At 37.2% G+C, this 6,445-nt stretch overlaps 1 pseudogene across 1 annotated transcript; it reads left to right on the forward strand.

Moving 5' to 3' along the window:
- The first annotated feature begins 5,049 nt into the window (after positions 1 to 5,049).
- LOC109389052 (ataxin-3 pseudogene) lies at positions 5,050 to 5,927 on the forward strand (annotated as a pseudogene). The gene has a single exon (XR_002125336.1). The product of XR_002125336.1 is annotated as an ataxin-3 pseudogene (transcript).
- The last annotated feature ends 518 nt before the right edge of the window (positions 5,928 to 6,445 follow it).

The following is a 6,445-nucleotide window of genomic DNA, read 5'->3' on the forward strand; positions in this document are numbered from 1 at the left end:
TGATAATACAACATGTTTATCGTGGATTTTAGTTCCAATGGACTGTGTGGGCTTTTGGGGGCTTTCCTGACTACTATGAACACCAAATAGTGTCAATTCAAAATATGAATGTAGGATAGATACTTAGGAATCACTGAAGACAGTGAAGGTTATCAAATTGGTGAATTACAGGAATGGATTAAAAACAAAGAACACTAAAATCTCTTCTTCACATACTCAAAGAAGTTGATTTCATCTCTACCTATTGTTTCAACCACCATTGTCATGGGAACAGATTTCTCCCCATTCTCTCTCTCTAGGTTAGACCTTCTCTCTTGAACTCCAGATACACAAATCCAAGTGTTTTTTATATCTATATCAATTTCGGTCTAAATCCATAACCATATTGATATCTTTATATTTTAATGTATTTGCACTATTCCCATCTTTGCCTCCTACTCAACTTCCTTATTCCTGCCCAAGGTCAAGCCAACTTCCTTTTTTCTGGGCCCATTCTGTGTCCCTTTGCTCTCTGCTCCTTCAGGGTATCCAGGCCATCATTTGTAGCCATCCTCCTCATCTTCTACTTCTCTACGGCCTTTTTCCCCTTAACATATAGACATGTCAACATTTTTGTGATGTTAAACAAATGAAAATCATTTCTCAGATGCAGCAAGGCCAAAACAGAACTCTACATTTCTCCACACAATCTGTGGTTAACAGCTTTTTGTCCTTCGAAACTCAATTCAAATTGTACTCCCCACCCCCAATCATACTCTGTGCAAGCATGTCATCTTGAATATCTATCTATCAAATACCACAAATCATAGTTAACCATGAGTTTGCCTGTCTTCTTTATTAGACTGTGAGCTTCTGGAGTATAGGAATTGGTATTACATCATTGTTACCAGAAGTCAATTAATTAGGTAGTGAGTGTAAATGTCAAAACATAATCTCAGATCTGGACATTCTTCCTATTTTTCTAAAATTTCTATTTTTTAGCTCTCATATTATCAGAAATGAAATTTAATCAATCAGGTTTCTTTAACCCCACCCTCCCACCCCAGAGGGCTGTGTGTAGATTCCAGGCAGGTTATGAAGTACTGATGCTGGTCGGGGTGGGGTATGGGATATGTCTGGCCCAAGTTGCCCAGGCTGCACCCTTGAGACACCCCACTCCTGTCTGATTTCTATTTCTATTCAAATGGCTACACCCTCCTTATCCAGACCACACACTACTCTGACCTAACTTTTGCTCAGCTATTTCTATCTCCTTTCAGGAAACATGTAACTGGAATTTTTTTCATTCCCTCTCCTGAGTTCAGGACAGGAGTTGAGCAGAGAGTAGGAACCTCTTCTCAGGAAATACCAGTGTCTTAGCTTTTTCTCCCTTCACACCCAAGAAATCAGGTTTTAGAATCTAGTGTATCAGTTCTGATGCTTTGTGCTAAAAAAAAAAAAAAAGAATATCTAACTAAAAAGTAGCCTCCATAATAAAGAGATTTAGTGAGCTCATATACGAGGAGGTTCAGAGGTAGAGGATAATTCTTGGGCTGGTTCATAGCACAGCAATGTCAATGATGATTCAGGCTATTTCCTTCTCTCTGCTCCCCCATCCTCTGTATATTGGCTTGGTTCTCAAAGTTGTTTCCTCATGGTCTCAAGATAGCTTCTCTCTTTTATCATTAGGGAGGAACATATATCATATTACACTTTTAGAATAAAAAAAGATACTGCAAGATCAGGTCATCTATGGTGTGATAGTGTGTAAAATGTTTCCCACTCTAGCAAGCAGGAAAATTAAACGATTAAGGCAACTTTAATGTAACAAATTACATGGGCATAAACAACATTTCTATGTTTGTCCTAAATTTGGAAGTCATACATGAAGGATGTTATTTAGTTGCCTTATACATAACATCTCTACAAAATACATAAAATAATCAATTGCTATATGTGCTGTGTTTATACATTGGTAATACGTAGTAGTTAACAAAATCATCAAAGAAAATTAAAAAGGAGGGTAAGAACTTGTTCACTATATAACCCCAAAGCCTAATACATTAGAGCTCATGATTCCATGTGAAAGTTCGAATGTCATGCTTTAGCTTAAATTATAGTACACTAGTTTTCTGGTAAAACCTTTTCCTGCACCCTCATCAGCTTACTTTGCTTATGATAAACTTGTCTCCATTTTTGCTTACTTACAAAGCATTTCATTTCCATCTTTTAAGTCTCTTAGACTCATCTTTACCTCTCTAATGATCAACCTATAGTTTGCCAAGGCAGGTCCTGTAGCAGCCAAGAATCAAAGTGTCTGGTCTCTTTACATAATCACATCGAATCCCTGGATAGCTATATATTTTACTCCAGAAGGAGAAGATTGTTTATATCTGGCTCTCGTCCTTCCTTAGTTTGCATTATAAGCAGAAAATTATGCATTCTTGAGTTGAAACAGCTCACAAAATAACAAATGAGTAATGATACTTGGCTCTTGTTTTCCTTTTTTAATTTTAAAGGACATAACGTGTGTTATCTCAGAGAATGTCAGTCTGCTGATTCAAATTTGACCATGTGGTTGAATCCAGTTGCCCTTTATAACTCTACTTTTTATATATTTCAAATTTCTTTCACATTCCAAATAGCATAAATGACTGTATTGTCAAGGCCAAAATTGGGATTCCGGTTTGGATTCTGGTTGAGAACTATTCCAGTCTCAGAATGAGCTTTTTTGTAGTCCATCACCTTTGTCTTTCCATATTCTAGAACTTTAAAATCTGGGACATGTGGGATCCCTATATATTACCTGCCAAGGAGATTGTTTAGCTGAGAATTAACACAAACGCATGTATTTTTATAAAGTTTCAAAAATGAGCTCCTAATATTATCCTTTGTCAATCATCTACTTATTATTTATTAGAATTCTATAGCACCTTTTTTCCAAAGAGCTCAATGTATCTTAAACGCATGTTACAATGCACTTTAAATAGGTGTTACCAAATTTGGCATTATATGTGTGAAATGCTGCTAAAATTACGAATTTCAACTATAAATTATCGAAAGAAAGGAAATTTCAGCATCATTTAAAAATTATATATATATATATATATGTGTGTGTGTGTGTGTGTGTGTGTGTGTGCGCATATTCTTTTTTCCTTAAGGCCTCTTAGCTCTGTCAGAACCTTTCTAAAAGAACTGCAGGGTTAGCTTTGAAACAGTGAATGTTACCTATAAATACAGACACTTGACTGCTATTTGAAATGTTATGCAGTTTTCTTGTTTGCAAAGGATCTGATGTTTCCTTTGGTTTCTAGGAATATAACAGCCATTTCTGACTAAATGTCAAGTGACAGGCCTAACAGGCTTTGGATGTTTATTAGGTTGGATTTATAGGGGTTCTGAACTCTTTTGCAGTTAATACACTATTTCTTTTCTTTCTGCCATCAATGTTGAAGCAAGGCTGAGCATAAGGGAGTTGTCATCAGTGAGTTCTTGTCTCGATAGCAGAGGAAGGAGAGCATGGGGATGATGGACAATTACTATCCCTCTCTTCTCGGAAGGGGAAAATAAACACATTATAATCTTTAAGTTAGAGGTAATTCAAAAAAGTCAGAGGCAGGCAATGCCTTCTAATTTAGAGACATTTTCTCTTTCTTTGCCACTCCCTCCCCAAACTACAACAATAATAAAAGAAACCCCACAATCAAAGAACCAACTCCGACCTCCCCATCCTAGAAATCCCAAATTGTGGGCTTCAGTTGCATTCGGCCCTGTTCTTTTCTTTCCTCTCTTTTTTACTCAGATGGATTGCTTTCAGTTGGGGCAGTCTTCATTCCACATGAGCTTTGAAATCATATCCCTGGATCTGTATAGAACGGCAGTAGTTCAAAGTATTAGTAGCAGCCTTCCATAGTAATGCTGCCATTAGATCATTATGACTATTCTAAGGTTCTGCCTGTGAGCATGGCATGAATTTTATATTTGGAAATAAAATCCTCCCGGGATACCACAAAGCTGCACGCCGGCCTTGCCCCTTCTCGCAGGCCGTTAGGATTGGCTGCCCTGCCTCGGTCTTGTGTTACGCAGGAATAAGTCCTGCCGTGTTTGTTTCACATAAGAACCCCTTCAATTTGTTTATAATGATCTGAATGATATTATTAGGTGAACAAAGCCACTCAATGGTGACATTTATTAACCAGTCATATCATCTGTGTTTAAATCTCGTATTGCATTTCAGGGAAATTGTGTGAACCTAACTCCAGCATAACTTTTCTTTGGGGACCACTGCTTTGAATTGAGTTTGAAATAAATTAGAAGAACATAGAAAGCAGGTTTTATTTCCAGGAGAGCATTTCACTTAAGAGGTTTAGACTGAGCCAGATTATGTATAGAGGCCCACGGAAAGGTAGATGTTGGCACTCCTCTACCTAGCACTGGCTATATGTTTGTCTGCGTGAGTCAGGAGTGTGGTTCGTTTTTAAAGAGGGATATGGGAATTGGAATGAACAGTGCCATGGAAGTGAAACAGAGGTGCAAGGGAATGTGGAAGAAAACCATGTTTATAAAAATGAAGTCTTTGTGTGTGTGGGCTGGGAGAGTGACGAATCTGCTATGACACCATGGGGCTGAGTGTGCATGTATGGGATAATGTCCATTGTTTGGAAAGAAGGCATGCAGAGATTGGTGACTGTGGCTAGATACATGGGTGAATTAGAATGCGGAGAAATTAGAACATGATTGAAGGACCATGGCCCATTTATGTGAAAGCAAGGAAGGCTTGCATGCATGTATGATTTTGAATAACAATGAATGGTGTACCTAAAATTATTTTTATTGTGGAAAATCCCAAATATTACTGAAGAATAAAAAGAACAGTATAACATGCCCTCATATACCCATCACTCATCTTCAACGATGAACTCATACTCAGTCTTGTTTCATCTTTACTTTCCTTCTTCCCCATTACAGCTGTATTAAAGACACCATATCTTTGTGTCCATAACTACTTCTGTATGAATCTACAAAAGACAAAGAATCATTTAAAAATCATGGAACTGTTGAGACAAATAAACATGGAGTCCATCTTCCATGAGAAACAAAAAGGTTCACTTTGTGCTCAGCATTGCTTGAATAATCTATTACAAGGAGAATATTTTAGCCCCGTGGAATTGTCTTCTATTGCACAGCTAGATGAAGACGAGAGGATGAGAATGGCTGAAGGAGGAGTTACTAGTGAAGACTATTGCACATTTTTACAGCAGCCTTCTGGAAATACGAATGACAGTGGTTTTTTCTCTATTCAAGTTATAAGTAATGCTTTGAAAGTTTGGAGTTTGGAACTAATCCTGTTTAACAGTCGGGAGTATCAGAGGCTCGGAATCGATCCCATAAATGAAAGATCATTTATATGCAATTATAAAGAACACTGGTTTACAGTTAGAAAATTAGGAAAACAGTGGTTCAACTTGAATTCTCTCTTGACGGGTCCAGAATTAATATCAGACACATACCTTGCACTTTTCTTGGCTCAGTTACAACAGGAAGGTTATTCTATATTTGTTGTTAAGGGTGATCTGCCAGACTGTGAAGCTGACCAACTTCTACAGATGATCAGGGTCCAACAGATGCAGCGACCAAAACTTATTGGTGAAGAATTAGCACAACTAAAGGAACAGAGAGTCCAGAAAACAGATCTGGAACAAGCCTTGGAAGCAAATGATGGATCAACAACATTAGACGAAGAAGAGGAGGACTTGCAGCGGGCTCTGGCACTAAGTCGCCAACAGATTGACATGATGGAGGATGAAGAAGCTGATCTCTGCAGGGCTATTCAGCTCAGTATTCAAGGTGGTTCCAGAAATATATCTCAAGATATTCCACAGACATCAAGTACACATCTTACTTCAGAAGAGTTACGGAAGAGAAGAGAAGCCTACTTTGAAAAGTAAAGTAGTTGGTACAATATTAAAATTGCATATTCAATATTTAAAAAAAATCATGGTACTGTTGGTACCAATGTCATACCTATAAAAATGAGTAATTCCTTACTATCAAAAAAATCAGTCAGCATCCAAATTTCTGTGATTATCTTATATTTTTTATATTTGGTCTGTTTAAATGAGAATGTCAAAAGGTGTGCCTATTACACTTGGTTTTTATATCTCAAGAATCTTACAATCTGTAAGTTATCCCTGTATTTTTTACTTGCAATTTGTTTATAAAAATTGGGTCGTTTTTTTCTATAGAGCTTCTCACATTTTGGATTTTGTTGATTGCATTTCTTTTTTATTTTCCATGAAATAGTAGTTAGATTAAGAGGCTTGATCTGTTTCAGGTTTGATTATCTGGCAAGAATACTTTATAGGTGTACTTCCATTGAGAGGCACATAATGTCTAGTTGTTTCTAATTTTGGGGATGTTAGCAGCCATTGATGTTTCTTGATTAGAGTCATTATCTCATAAAGGG

Source organism: Hipposideros armiger, unplaced genomic scaffold, assembly GCF_001890085.2.
Source record: "Hipposideros armiger isolate ML-2016 unplaced genomic scaffold, ASM189008v1 scaffold_218, whole genome shotgun sequence".
Classification (NCBI taxonomy): Eukaryota; Metazoa; Chordata; class Mammalia; order Chiroptera; family Hipposideridae; genus Hipposideros; species Hipposideros armiger.